The following is a 15,249-nucleotide window of genomic DNA, read 5'->3' on the forward strand; positions in this document are numbered from 1 at the left end:
CACAAATATACAATCAATTCACTTTACAGTCTATTCTGTGAAGCGCTTTGAGACGTCTAGAAGATATGAAAAGTGCTGTATCAAATGCAAGGATTACTATTATTATTTTTCCCTGAAAGATATTAATTACTGCATTTTTACAGATTTTTGGGGGTCAGGTGGATGTCTGACACCATGCTTAAGAGTATCCAACCCAAATCCATGCATCCCATCTACACATGAAAACCCAGAGATAGATTGATGGAATGGAATGTGCACTCTCCCTGGAGGGACACATCCTACTTACCGAATTCTGGGAAGTATTAGGTGATGGGTGGCAAGAGCCAAGGCTTGGGGACACCTGAGTGTGCGTTGGGATACTGCTGGAGTCTGACCAGGTAAAACCGCATAGCTTGCCATTGATATTGCTGTCCAACAAGCTTTCCTGTCCCTCCAAGTCCTGCCAATGCACCAGAAATAACAGATTGAACCCCATTATTGCTGTCAACAGAACATTTTACAAAACCGAAGCAAGTCCTAAATGCATATGGAGTCCTGTATGGTGGAGTCCTGTAGCTCAGTGGTTAGAGCACTCGCTTTGCAAGCGAGAGACCTGAGTTCAATTCCAGGCAGAGGGCGAAACCTTGGGCAAGTTTCCTTACTCCACACAGAGCCTAATAATAATCCCTCCAAAACCAAAAACAATAATAAATTGGTCATTTTCAATCCATGACTGTTTGTGGGACATTGCTGTGCGCAATTGGCTGCCGCGTTTCGCCCACAAATATACAGTCAATTCACTTTACAGTATATTCTGTGAAGCGCTTTGGGACGTCCTCCCGACGTGAAAAGCGCTATATCAAATGCAAGGATTATTATTATAGACTGGCTGTGCTGTCATTAGCAGTGCCCTGCAATACAGATTTTTACAGATAATCTGTAGAATGACATGACATGTTAGTACTGTATATATTAATTTATATTGATTAACCTCACACCAATTTTCTTAAATTTCTACTGCATGTACTGAGATAAAATAAGATATATTACTTCACATCATTATGAATTTTACTCAATAATTATTCTCAATAAAACCATAATGCAAAAGCATCAGCAAAAATATTTTTATAATTGATTCAATCAGTTTAGTAAGTGCTTTTCTGCTACTTATCAAAGGTGTATTCCTGCACTTTGATTACTTTTTCTCCCTTAGTTTAATATTTTCTGACTAATTTTACGGCTCCATATTTTAAAAGCTTACTGCCCACAGGTAAGACCTATACAATTATCAACAGAACCCGTTCCATTGAATGATTATAATCTACTTTATTCCCTAATGTGATTAGAAATCTCATCGTATTAGATTCATCTAAATTGCTCCGAGCAATATGCTGGAAAGTCATTTCCTTTAAATTAAAATTTTAACTCTTTAAATTACTTTTCTTCAGATTAATTTGTTGTTGGAAATAGAATATAAAATACGCAGTCACTACATGCAAGAGTTAATCCTGTGAAGCAACTTGAAAGTTTTGATGACTTGATAAGGCTTTGGTTTGTTCTGCATTATCACGTGCAGTGTTCCTCAGGACTCTGCCCTCGTTCCTCTCTTTAATATTTACATGCTTCCGCTTGGTCATATCGTCCGTAGGCATGGGATTAACTGTCATATGCGGATGACAGCCAACTCTATCTCTCTGCCTACATCTATCTCTAAAGGTAGCTACTACACAGGTAGATAAGGCTATAAAAATGCTAATTGGGTCTTGGGCTTTATATCCATATCAAAGAGGCAGGTCTTGAGATAGACCTTGAAGGAAGTGAGGGAAGGGATGAGGTGAAGGGACTCTGGGCTGGAGTTCTAGAGAGTGGGGGCAGAAAGGCTGAAAGCCCAACCGCTGATGGCGGAGAGGGGCAGACAGGGGACGTGAAGGCAGGCCAGTGCCTGTTGAATGGAGGAAGGGAGCAGGTTGGTAGGGTATCGGTAATAACAATCATATTCTTGACACAGCGCCTTTCAAGTCAGGTGGACATCTCAAAGTGCTTCACACGATTTACTGTAAAGTGTACTTGCAGGTCGGAGTCACAGCACGGGGCTGTGCATGTGTATTTTATACTTAGTGGGTTCCTCAGCATTCTGGCTAATTGTTCTTCAGGCTCACAGGTACATTTGGCACAGGATCACAACACTGAATTTTGTTTCAATGATGATTCAGCATTGCACCTAATGGAAAACATCAGTCATTTACCGATACACACTATAAATTAGACGGCCACTGGCAGGCATTATTTTTTAGGGATTTTACAGCTCGTTGGGAGACTCATAAAAAGCGTGATCTAGCATAACAGCAGATTGAACCTGTGATTACTTTATTATTCAATGATTTAAACCTCGTTTTTCTCAAATTCAGGTCTAATCGTATTTTTCTTCTAAAGAGTTCTGCTATATTGCTTTCTGTTCCAAAGGATTTCTGTTTGTGATTATAGGTTTTGCGCAAAACTCAAAACTGTTCAAAATTCAATTCAAAACTGCCTGCTCACTTTGCCACATTCTGTAACAATTTGTGTGGTTATTTCAAATATTATTACGATTCAATCTATCCATTTCCCTGAGCATGAGATGTAATATTCTTGCTATTTATTGGTGATTCGTCCACAAAATACACAGTCAATACACTTAACTGTAAATCCTGTGAACTGCTTTTAGATGTCTCAACGACATGATAAGGCACTATATCAAATGCAAGGATTATTATTATTAGAATAAGAAATACAGCACAATACAATACAAAATTCACATTTCTTTAGCGCATTTTATGTCAGGAGAATATCCTAAAGGGTTGAATGTCATTATATCTTCCCTGAACACTCTTCACTATAACAATATCATTTATAGTAATGAAATAATAATCTTTACATTTGATATAACGCCTTATCACATCTTCAAGAAGTCTCAAAGTGCTTCACAGAATATACTGTGAAGTGAATTGATTGTATATTTTGTGGGCCAAACACGGCAGCCAATTGCACACAGCAGTGTCCCATAAACAGTTGTGGATTGAGTGACCAAATTATTATTTTTTTGAAGGGCTTACTACCCCTGTAAAAGTGATCTGCCAATCGACTAACAACCTGGTTCCTACTTACTGCTAGGTAAACAGAGGTGTGAGCGGTAAGGAAATTTGCCTAACGTTTCGCCCTGCCCGGGAATCAATCACGGTCCTTGCTTGCATGGTGAGCGCTCTAACCACTAAGCTACAGGACTCCAAAAAATTTACACTTACATAATGCTTTTCATGTCGGGAGGACGTCTCAAAGCTGGATGGGCACCCAAGCTGGAGGTGGCTGCTGAGGGTGGGGGGGGCGAGGGGAAAGATGACCAAAACCTTAGGCAAAGAGGTACATTAAGAGACACGCCTTGAAAGAAGGGAGGGATGGAGTAAGCGGACTCCAGGGTGGAGTTCTAGAGAGCCAGTGCAGAATAAGGAGAATCTATATTCCACAGCCCCAAAGAAATTTACAACACATTCCCTGAAAGAGCTATATAAATTCTAATTAGGGCATTCCTTTCAACCTTCTCTGTTAAATCAGTCTCCTAATCTTCCCTTTACTCTTTTGGTAATTACGTTAAATCTATGCCCTCTAGTTAATAACTCACCAACCAGTGGAAATTATTTTTTCCCCATTTATCAAAACCCCTCATAATTTAAAAAAAATCCACATTACAGCATGGAAAGAGGCTATTTGACCCAACTATTATATACTAGTGTTTATGCTTCAAATAAGCCTCTATCCCTCCCAATACCCTCTCTCCCATCCCTCCATTCCCTTCTCCTTCAAGCACGATATATTTCTTTTTTTGAGGGAGAAACACCCCAGTTCTCTCCTGATTAATAAAAAATCTAGTCTCATCCCTAGTATCATCCAAGTGAATCTCCTCTCAACCTTTATGGCCTTGACTCCCTCACTATAGTTGGGAACCCAAAATGGACACATCTTCAGCCTATCTAACGATTTATACAGGTTTAACATTATCCCCTTTTTCTTATTATTTGTCCATAGTTCCTCTAGTCCTTTCTCACTGGTTTTACTCTATTATACTACTATTCCTCTGGCACAATATTCCTGAGCTTCCATTGATTTTCCTTGTGGCATTTGATTTTTTGCTGCATTGTTGGAGGTGCCATCCTTTGGATGAAACATTAAACTGAAGTCTCCCTGTACATGTGGATGTTAAAGATCCCATGACCATATTCGATAAGAGAAGGGAGGTTTCTCCCAGTATCCTGGCCAACACTACCTCAAATAAAAGTGGTCATTCATTTACTTAATGGCTGTTTGAAACCCTCATACATGCATTCATAACATCCAGGCTTGACTATGCAAACTCTCTGCTTGTTGGCCTCCTCAATTCCCCCCTCCATAGGCTGTAGATCATCCAGAACTCTGCAGTCCTTGTCCTCTCCCAAACCAGGCTCCGTGACTCTATCGCCCCCATCCTCATCTGACTCCACTGCCTTCCCATCACACAGAGGATACAGTTCAAGATTCTGGTCCTCACCTTCAAAGCCCTCCACGGTCTTGCTCCCATCTTTGCTACTTTCTGACCCCCTACCAACCTGCTCGCTCCCTCCGCTCAGCGGGCTCCGGCCTGCTTCACTCCCTCCGCCTCGCCCACCCCATCACTGGCGGGCGGGCCTTCAGCCACTCTGCCCCCACCCTCTGGAACACCACCCTGCTGTCCCTCCGTCTCACCCCCTCCCTTGTCTCCTTAAGACACATCTCAAGCCCCTCCTCTTCGACCGTGCCTTCGATCACCCTCCTTTCCTCCCCCTGCCCTCCACCCTCCCCATACCCAACCCTCAGCTCGGGTCTGAAACACTGACTATCCAGTGCCTTGGGACATCCTCCCGACATGAAAGGTGCTATACAAATGTAATTTTGTTGTTATTGTTGTTTGTGGGATATTGCTGTGTACAAATTGACTATTGCGTTTGCCTACAAAATATACTCATTGCACTTTACATTATATCACTTTGAAACATCCTTCTGACATGAAAGGCACTAAATAAAATGTAAGGATTATTATTGCTCTCACATCTATACCAACAGGAAAACAAGAGAATCACATGCATCATCACCTGTTTCTTGGACTGGCTTTTGTCTTTAAGTAACACAGCAGCATTGTATTTCAAACTTTTATCACAAGATTGATGATTAAGACCTAATTTCAACAGTGATTGAGTAAAGCACAAAATGAATGTACAGAGAAAAAAANCTTAAGCAAAGGTGGAGCCGTTAGTCAAAATGCACCAGAATTTTTTAGAGACTTTTAAGCCATTATAAACCAACTTTCAAATTTCTAATAGACTGCAGTAAAAAAAATACAAATCTGGGGTTGCAGACTGACTGCTACAATGGAGAATTGAGTTCCTTGATGTGACAAACTTATTGATGCGATTGCATTGATATCCATTTGCTTAACAATAATTAGTGTAAATCTACATATAGAAGAGCAGAAATGAATCATCATCTTCTCACGTAAATTTTATCTATTATTATTACAGATACAGTATAACAACTGGAACATCATTAATTGCAGTGATGCGCAGATTATCTTCAACTATGGTAAGGAAGGAATGAGTTAATAATATAAAACACTGCCATTATCCTATTAAATTAGCAGAGTGGGCTCAATGGGCCGAGGGTAGGAAGAGTAGGAATCAGCACAATGAGGTTCGATTTGAACACAATGGGGATCCAGGAAATTTGATTGGCAAAATAAATGAACTAAATGCGAGGAACAAGAGAGAAAAGTTAAGAAGAACAATGATTATCATAACGTCAGTAAAATAAAAAATAAAAATTGATGAAAAACCTGGTTTATATTTCTTTTATACTTATTGTATCAAGATCTGTTGATCAGCAGTTTAACTTCATCTTTGATTTAAGCTACCAATATTACCAGGTGCCCAATAAATGCTGTCTGGACACATCTATCATGGTTTTCCTCTAATAATGATAGCAATGACGGGAATTTCTTGCAGTATTTGCAGGGTATTTTTTCTGATTGATTTCTTTGAGATATAAACAACAACAAAATTACATTTATAGAGCGCCTTTCACGTCGGAAGGACGTCCCAAGGCGCTAAACAGTTTTTCTTGCACTGTTTGTTACGAGGAAGGGTTGTGATGGAATTTAAAAAAATAGCAACTAAATAAAAGGTCAAGCACAGAAGAAGGAAACTATCAGGAGATTTGCTGATACCCTGTGACTGTACGAGCACATCACGTGAGCAGTCCCATTATAAACTCTGTGCTGCTTAAATATCTGCCTGAGCATCTGTCGCTGCTCTTACCTTGTCTGATGTCTCCTGGATACAATATATATTGATCTTGGCTATTCCTAATACAAGGACTGTCTAAATTCTCTCCAATTGAGAATCAACACTCTTTTTAAAGGGACAATACAGTGAAAAGAACAAAATGAATCCAACCCAGATCAAATCCCACATGAAGTAATATTTCAAAATGATTTGTTTACTGTGACTATCATTTCATAATAACACCTAATTCATCAACTTTTCCCTAAAAATACACTCACAGTGAATCCCATGAAACATATTTCCAAGGTGAAAGGCATTATTATCAAATACAAGCCTACACTGGTGTTAGCTGGAGATTGATATTCTAGCTCCTTCTTATATCCTAGTTCTTCTTCATTCCCTTTTATATTGTTTCTGTTGAATATTTATCCAATTGCTTTTTAAATGTTCTATGATCTTAGCTTCAACAGCCACTCGTGGCAATGCACTTCAGGTTCAAATTAATCTTAGCCAAAGGGAGATACTGTATGTGAATCTATACAATATTACTCTGTGACGAACCGATTTTTCTGATCACTCCTTGAAATTTGCATTTGATATGACGCCTTTTCACATCGTCAAGACGTCTCAAAGCACGTCACAGGATATATTGTAAAAGTGGATTGAATTTGAGTAATTGTTTACAAAACACAGCTGCCAGTTTGTGCACAGCAGTGTCCCACAAACAATCATCGAGTGACTGACTAATTTTATTTGGGGGATTATTGGCCTGGACACCAGGAGAAACTCCCTTCTTGTTTTGAATAGTGCCATGGGATCGTTAACATCCACTTGAATAGGCAGACGGGTCCTCGGTTTAGCGTCTTATCTGAAGGTCGGCACCTCCGATAATGCAACAGCCCAGCACTGCACTGGAGTGTCATCTTGGACTATGTGATTCCAAGCCTTGATTTGGGGCTTGAACCCACAACCTTCTGACTTGGAGGCGAGAGTCCTATCACTGCATCAGACTGATGCACGCCTGGAGATGTTTTCTACAGGTCCGCAGTCAGGGAATGTGCTTACCTTCGATTCCGACAATAATTGGGTCAGCCTCCAGCCAGCAACACCATGGAAACCCAAACTGTTGAGGCTCTGAACCCTCTGGGGATGGACGTGACACCTTGTTGCCTTTGCCAAGCTCACATTAATAGCAGTTCCTTGCTCTAGTTTTGTGTTATCTGGATCAAAATCACTGAGAAGTCTCACGAATTTATTTATCTGCTTAGCACAACAATGAATTAGATACCGAAAGAGAACTTTGTGTTCCATTAGCAGGTTTAGAACATTTTGTACTTAAGTGCCTCCTGTAGTGCTATCACCGTGGCAATTTCACATGAGCTGCATTACAAGATAGGTGTATGGGTGTGATGATTGTTCCGAGTGGTAACAGGAGGAAAAATATTTTTAATTGAAAAAATTCTAACTGTAGAGAGTAATTAGTTTTTTGGGGCATGCTGAGAATTACACTGGAGTATGTGCAGTCCTCTAGCCTATTAGTTAGAGCTTTCATCTCGCAAGCGAGAGATCCCGGGTTCAATTCCAGGGCAAAATGTTAGGCAAGTTTTCTTCGTCACTGGAGTCCTGTAGCTCAGTGGTTAGAGCACTCACTTTGCAAGTGAGAGACCTGAGTTCAATTCCAGGCAGGGCGAAACCTTGGGCAAGTTTCCTTACTCCACACCTAATAATAATCCCTCCAAAAACCAAAAACAATATAATTAAATTGGTCATTTTCAATCTACGACTGTTTGTGGGACATTGCTATGCGCAATTGGCTGCCGCGTTCGCCCACAAATATACAGTCAATTCACTTTACAGTGTGTTCTGTGAAGTGCTTTGGGACGTCCTCCTGACGTGAAAAGCGCTATATCAAATGCAAGGATTATTATTATTATTATAATAATTTGGTCACTCAATCATTGACTGTTTGGGAACACCACTGTGCGCAATTGGCTATCGCATTTTACCCTCAAAATACAGTTTCACTTTACAGTATACTCTACGAACCACTTTGAGACGTCTCAACTATGTGATAAGGCGCTATATCAAATACAAGTATTATTATTATTATAGTGTATGACAAGTCAAGGTACTGTGCTTATGTGGATATAGGGAGGAATTTGCAGTATGTGAAACATCACGCTTAATGTTTAGCCTTGTAGGTGGAGCAGGTAGAGACAGGAAGGAATTATTAAGGAAGTGTGATTGAGTTTGAGGCCAGGCTGCTGAAATCGTTTAAGAAAAGTGCTTGATGCAGTTATGAGAAGGAAAACAGCACGATGAGTATTCTGGAAGGATGGGATGAAATGGGTCAAAGGGCCATCTTCACCCAAACCTCTCTGGTAATCCTATTTGAATCATGAAATCTGGAAGCAGTGATGCAGTTTCCTAGCAGCAGGGGAAACTATTCAGGAAGTAGATCTCCAAATTAAAGGAAACACTTAAAATGTAAAACCCCAGTTGAAATAAATCCAATGTGAGATTTCTTTGTGCTGGAGAAACCCAGAGAAGCATTGGTAATAAAGAAACAACTGCACATGTGGGAACTTGCTCCCAAGCTTTAAGTAATGTTTCGATTTGCTCTGGAAACAAGTGCTCCATTGCTACCAATCATTGTCCTGGCAAAGCCATCTCCTCAAAGTGGAGACCAAAGGCACGATGGGCCAAATGGCCTCCCTCTTTGCTGTAAAGTGTTATGATTCAGCATCCAAATTTGAAGGAGAATCCTGGAAATATAAATTGTGGAAATTTAATAATAATAATCATAAATCTTGCATTTGACATAGCGCCTTATTGCACAATTGAGACGTCTCAAAGCGCTTCACAGAATGTATTGTAAAGTACATTGACTGTTATTTCAGGGGCGAAACACAGCAGCCAATTGCGCACAATTATTATTATTTTACAAATGATTATGAATTTACAAGAAACTCATACCACTGTACACATGAGCTCCAGTCAAACAGCCTTTGACCTGAAGCTTCATTTAACTGGAACAGTTAATTTATAAGTGTGAACTTCCAATAGTCATGGCTATTTATAATAACATTTTGTCTCTGGCAATTGACAACATAGAGCAGTGACCACTTGGGCTTTGTTACCCTGAGTACTTAGACCCCTAGAAATTGTGGGACAGGGGTCACATAAGTTTAGCTCAGACCCTCTTCCTCCATTTGACCTGGCTCCTCCTGACCTGGCTCCTCCCTTCCAGCAACCATTAGCCCTGGTCCACTTCCTCAGCTTGATGGCTTGTTCCTTGCTTCCTTTCCCAAAGAAATTTATAGCACACAGAAGGTCATTTGGCCTATTGTGTTACCCAACACCTTGTAGAGATTCTAGGAATAGCAGCTCTCTTGGACCTAGAGAAGCTTCTTACTGCAAATCACCTTGTATCAGGTAGAGGCAGGTTAAATTCAGCATTCAGTTGGGTGGGGCTCTACACATAATAATAATAATAATATAATAATAATAATAATAACAGTAATAGACTTATGCATAATGAACTTTTTTGAAGTGGGGAGGCTGTCAAAAATATTGTTACAGAAACTCCTATATGGCCTATCAAGGGGGAAGAGCTTCCTCAAGCAAAAACAACAACACAAATTGCATTCAGAGAGCCTTTCACAACGGGAGGACATCCCAAGGCATTGGACAGTTGAGGATGTGCACCCAAGCTGGGGGTTAGATTGGAATGGGGTGGGGGCCACAGGGGCATGGATGGAGGCCAAAAGGGTAGGGGGTGAAAAGATGACCGAAGGGTGTGAACAAAGAAAAAGGTCTTGAGGCATAACTTGAAGGAGTCGCAGAAAAGGGCGAGGCAAAGGGACTGAGCTCCAGTGAGTGAGGGCAGAAAGACTGAAGGCCTGACTGCCAATGGTGGATAGGCAGGTGGGGACTGCAAAACAGGCCAGTGCTTGCCGCTCCTTAACTCTGTGACCTTCTAAAACCTTAACAAACAGGCAGGTTGCTCAAGTTTTAGAGGGCCACAGAGGTAGGGAGGGGCAAGATTGTGGAAGGCTTTAAAAGTGAGGACGAGAATCTTGAATTTGATCTTCTGGGGAATGTGGAACCAGTGGGCAACGATGGGAGTGATAGGCTCATGGAACCTGGTGTGGGAGTGACTTATCTGCAGCTTGTGGAGGGAAGAGTTGAGGAGGCCAGCTAGCAGGGACCCAGGTCGTAATAAAAGCATAGATGAGCATCTCAGTAGCCGAGGGGGAGAGGTAATGGTGGAGGTGGGCAATGTTGCAGAAGTGGGGGAAAGCTGAATAGATCAATACATGGATGTGGGGGTTAAAGGATGGTTGAGAGTTGAACAAGACATCAAGGTTCTGTCCTAGCTCGGGGAGGTGTGTAGTCCATCCATGGATGGTGATGCTGTTAGTACCTGAGATGAGGAGGCATTGATGGGAACCAATCCGGCTTCCGTCTTGTCGAAATTCAACTAGAGAAGGTTGACTCAACCAGGACTAGATGGCTGATTGACAGGCAATCAGTCAGGACAGTAGTAGTCCTGGAGTCGAGAGTGGAGGCAGAGAGATACTGAGGATAGAGCCTGTGGAATGCAAACTCTATTGTTTGAGGTAAATAAATATTTCATGAATATTTTTTCCTATCATTAGAGGGAGCATTTACTCTAAACTGAATTCCCTCTTTAACTGAGAATAGTATTAATTACTTAGCTCTCTTTCCTAAAGGTGCTAGCGTACACATAATTGCATCAGGCATGTGTAGTCTCAAAGTGTGAGCCAAAAATGGAGAGTTTGGCAGTTAAGATTCCATCAGGAAATATTTAAATTTTTGAAGGAAAGGAGGGAGGTAGTAAAAATTGATCTCAAACTAGGCAAGTGTCAGGCTGTGAAGTTATCATTTGTGAGTCCTGGCAGATTTATTTACCCCACTTCATGGCACATGAGTTAACTTTTCACATGACTTCCACACACATTCTCAACCAGCAGTCATTGGAAGGATTGGATGATTTGCCTCCCCTTTCTACGTCCATTTGAAGCCGCAAGCGAGAGGATCTGGGTTTGATTCCCTGGCAGGATGAGACCTTAGGCAAGTTTCCTTACTCCACGCAACTCTGTTCACCTGGCAGTAAGTAGGAACCCAGTTGTTAATTGGTTGGAGAATCGCATTCCATGGGTAATAATCCCTCAAAAAAAACTTGGTCACTCAAACCATGACTGTTTGTGGGACACTGCTGTGTGCAATTGGCTGCCGCATTTCAGACACAAAATATACAGTCAATTCACTTTACAATGTATTCTGTGAAGCATTTGAAACATCTCAATGAAGATGTAAACTGCAATTTCAAATGCAAGGATTATTATTATTGTACTGTCGCACTGGCTAACATTAGCTAACAACAACAACTTGCATTTATGTAGGAGCCTTCACGCGAGTAGCAGCCAAGAGCCCTCAGCTAAGTGAATCTGGGACCTTCTTGTCTGTAAAATTCAATTTTCCAGAGTAAATGTGACTTTAAGGTAAAAGCCTATAAGGACGTTGGCTTTCAGAATTGGACATGTCTACACCTCCAAATCCACTTAGATTACTGTGGATGTTAGACGTAACCCTGCTTACTTCACCATCTGGCCCCACCCCAAAGGATATTTTTAGACATATTTAGACATAACACTGATTTTATTAATCTCGAAAGGGTGAAGAGAAGTTTTGAGCCACTGAAATTCATACCCAGAAGGTTTTTCCAAGTCTGTTGCTAAAATGGCTGAGATAACTTTGATGGTTTAACGTAGGTATCTGGTTAAAAAAAGGAATTTTCAACAAAATGTTCTGCTTTTATCGTAAATCTATATAAACTTAAATCTGAACTGAAAGCATATCAAACAAATGCAAGGATTATTATTATTATATCCACTAAATAGTTTGAATTAACACAGTGATGTATTCTAATTGATATTGCCATAGTGACATGCTGTGGGGCTGTCTATTATGGAACACATTTCCTGTTCCTTACACCATTGGGGCAATCTGCTGAATTCTAAATTATATATAATTCAACAAAAGGAAAATGCATTAATGAGACAACTGAGCACAGTCTAGAGGCTTTTGATGTTCCATTGATATTTGCTGCATGTATATATGACTGGACATTTTTTTAGCACACTTGGGTTTTAAGAAGAGGATACTTGGTATAGCACAGAACGGGGGTTTTCAACTGGGGGGACGTATATCCCGGGAGGTACTTCTAAGTAACGCATGGGGTACACTCGCGGCTAAACCACGTGTTTTAGCTGTGGGTGTGTGATGAAGTTATCAGGGAGGCACTTCAATGAGACGTTTAAACCGAGGTCCCATTTGCCTGTTCAGGTCAATGTTAACTATGGCACTGTTTGTAAAGAGAAGGGAGTTTCTCCCAGTGTCCTGGCCAACAATCCCCCAAATAAAATGAGTCATTCACTCAATAGCTGTTTGTGGAACATTGCTGTGTGCACACTGGCTACTGCGTTTCGCTCACAAATACTCAAACAATCCATTTTACAGTATATCCTGTGAAATGCTTTCAGACGATTTGACGACATGTTAAGGCAAGGATTATTATTATTAATTCTGGAAAGTTTTAAGAGCAGGCTGGCAAGAGCATTTGGGTATGGAGGGATCTCAACCAACCCAAACCACATAGCTTATCATTGAAAGCACTGTCTTGCAAACTTTCTGCTGCTTGTCCAGTTTGGACCACCTGCCAGGGATATACATATATGGAAGATATATTAAGTGCTCCGGGACGCTGTCCAGCATGAAGGGCGCTATATAAATGCAAGTTGTTGTTGTTGATAAATGGAATTCCCAATCTAGATTGGATACTCTTAAGCATAGCGATGAATTTCTACATGTGTTTACAATTTTGGGATTGTTCAAAAGTGAATTCTATGGTTGTTTAAATTAGCCGTTCTCTAAGGAGCAAAGTATTACAGAATCTCCATTTCCCTATCAAGACTAACAAGGTTAGTTTCACCAGAACAAAGTCCTTTCGACTTATAAAGGTTGTATCACCTGAAAGAGTGAGCATTTCAAGTTAATAAGATGCCTGGTGAGTTTATGTGGATTATGGATACACATTAATTTAAAGTGAGTGCCAGAGAAAGTCTTTAGAATAAACTCCCTGAAAAAAGATAGTCAAACCTGCCTTTATATTTAAGGCATATGGTTTGCTTCTAAAGAAATTATTCAAGACAGAAAGGAAGTCTCGAGAGGAATACATTTCAGCGTTTTAATGGAAACGCTATGTGCTGCCACAAACCTCAGTCTGAGGAAAGAAATGCAATATGTCCTATTCTCAAAAATGTATTTGAATTGGGATTAAGTGTCTGTCTCTACTGTAAAAGCTGATTTGATATGAAATCTATTGTGTGCCTTCATATAACCCCAAACCATTTGCAAATAAAGTATGTTTACAATCAGTGATGCAGCATGCAAGCTAATTAATTTTGTTCACCTGTAATTTAGTTTTAAAATTAAATTCTCTGAAGCAGATTTATCCAAGCAGTTCCATTTATCTGACCTTGGTAATATCAAATACTTTATGTAGATTTGTTCATTGAAGCGCAAATTTAGGTTTTGAACACTATACTCTCACACGATAAAAAGGGGCTGTGAGCCAGACTCACAGAATGAGAGAGCTAGATGATAATAGTAATAATCCTTGCATTTAAAATAGCACCTTATCACATCGTTGAGATGTCTCAAAGTGCTTCAGAGAATGTATTGTAAAGTGGATTGACTGCGTATTTTGTGGGTCGCCAATTCCACACAGCAGTGTCCCACAAACAGTCGTGGATTAAGTGAGCACATTTTTTTTGGAGGGATTATTACCCCTGGAAAGCAATGTACCAATCGATTAACAAACAAAGAATAGTTTACTTTTTAAAGAAGTGCTTGAGGGGCAGGGGCATAATCAGAATACAGAGGAAGCCGCTTCAGCCGGACCCCAGTTAACTCCGGAACCCGGTTACAACGCCAGCCCTGATTATTCGTAATTATTACCCCTTTTAAATATGCCTGTTAATTTGGGAGTAAATCGGGACAAAATGCTGTGCTGGTCGCTGCTGTGTGTACTCACTCTGGCCTTCTGTGTCTCGAGCTGCTCCATTCAGCCACGAGGGACCTCCGGGATGGAGATAGGAGTCAAATTGTGGTTGATTGACAGCCGACTCCACCCATTCACAATTGGCTGGAGTTGGGCTGTCAATCAGCGAAGGGGGGGAGGAACGGGGAAGAACAAGGGAGGGAATGGGAGGAGTCAAATCGCGATTGATTGACAGCTGAGCCGCTTGTGAAGGGCTGGAGCCCAAACGTGCACAAGCGACTTCAAGGCTGTCAATCAGCTCGGAGCCACCACTAATTGGTCCCTTTCCTGTCCAATGGGAACGGCAATGGGAGAGAAGGTATTTTGTAGCCAAATTCTGTGAGAGTACAGGATTGTAAATTTAACAACCAGGTTAAAATGCGTGTGTTGTTAGTTACCGTTAACTTCAAGTGAAACAACATTATTACATATTATTATATGGCATTGGCCGCATTCCACTGCTGGGTGGGAATGGTAGTTCGGTTAACCTCGGAAGCCTCTTTGTCCAGCTTAACCAGCTTCCACTGTTCCTCGTCAGGCCCCGCACTGTTTGGGAGGGGGAAAGGTGGGATTTGGAGGATGGAGGGTAAATTCATAACTACTTTACTCATAATTGCACTGACGGCTTTGCAACTTTTCATTGATATACGGAACAGCGGAAATTCTCATTTGTACTTCTGCTCCACAGTCGATTGGGACTGTTGCAAAAATAATACACATAGATCATGAGGCAGCAGAATGAAAAATTATTTATTTCCTCTCCCTGGGTTTAAGCAGCAATATACAGTATGCAAACATTGTACAGGCAAAGTGAACAGT

The sequence above is a fragment of the Callorhinchus milii genome, unplaced genomic scaffold (assembly GCF_018977255.1).
Source record: "Callorhinchus milii isolate IMCB2004 unplaced genomic scaffold, IMCB_Cmil_1.0 Scaffold4, whole genome shotgun sequence".
Classification (NCBI taxonomy): domain Eukaryota; kingdom Metazoa; phylum Chordata; class Chondrichthyes; order Chimaeriformes; family Callorhinchidae; genus Callorhinchus; species Callorhinchus milii.